This window comes from Sinocyclocheilus grahami, unplaced genomic scaffold (genome assembly GCF_001515645.1).
Source record: "Sinocyclocheilus grahami isolate Dianchi unplaced genomic scaffold, SAMN03320097.WGS_v1.1 scaffold23460.1, whole genome shotgun sequence".
NCBI classification, from domain to species: domain Eukaryota; kingdom Metazoa; phylum Chordata; class Actinopteri; order Cypriniformes; family Cyprinidae; genus Sinocyclocheilus; species Sinocyclocheilus grahami.
Genome location: NW_015519148.1, coordinates 2284 through 2870, shown reverse-complemented (window position 1 = coordinate 2870; position 587 = coordinate 2284).

Here is a 587-nt window from a genome sequence, read left to right as displayed (position 1 = left end):
GTTTACATCTCACAATTCTTACTTTCTTTCTCGCAATTGCGAGTTTGTATCTTGCGATTTCTGGCAATTGCGAGGAAAAACAGAGAATCGTGAGATAAAATGTTGCAATTACCTTTTTTGTTTTTTTATTCAGTGGCAGAACCAGGCTTCCATATGCACGAAGTTGTTACGGGTTTCTCTTGATTAGTAGTTGCTAATTTGTTCTGGGTGGTTTTTAAGATACTGCTATACAGTCACTAGAGTATTTTAGATGGTTGTTAGTGCGTTGCTATGTGGTTTAAAGCACTTAGATATACAGTTGCTAGCGTGCTGCCAGGCAGTTTCTTTGTCACTCACTAAATGTGTGTGTATTTGCATTGTGTATTTATTTTGTTAAGTGTGTTTTTCTTCCAGGAACTAGTATTTCTAAAGCATGACGTAATGGAAAGTGTTATGACACAAGACTGAGCAAATAAAAATGTGTGGGTAAGAGTGTGTTTTAATAAAAACTTCACACATTCTGACAGAAACCTTTGAACTAGATTATATAGATCACAGGCTCTTTTACTTATAATGTGTGCGTGCGTGTGTGTGTGTGTGTGTGTGTG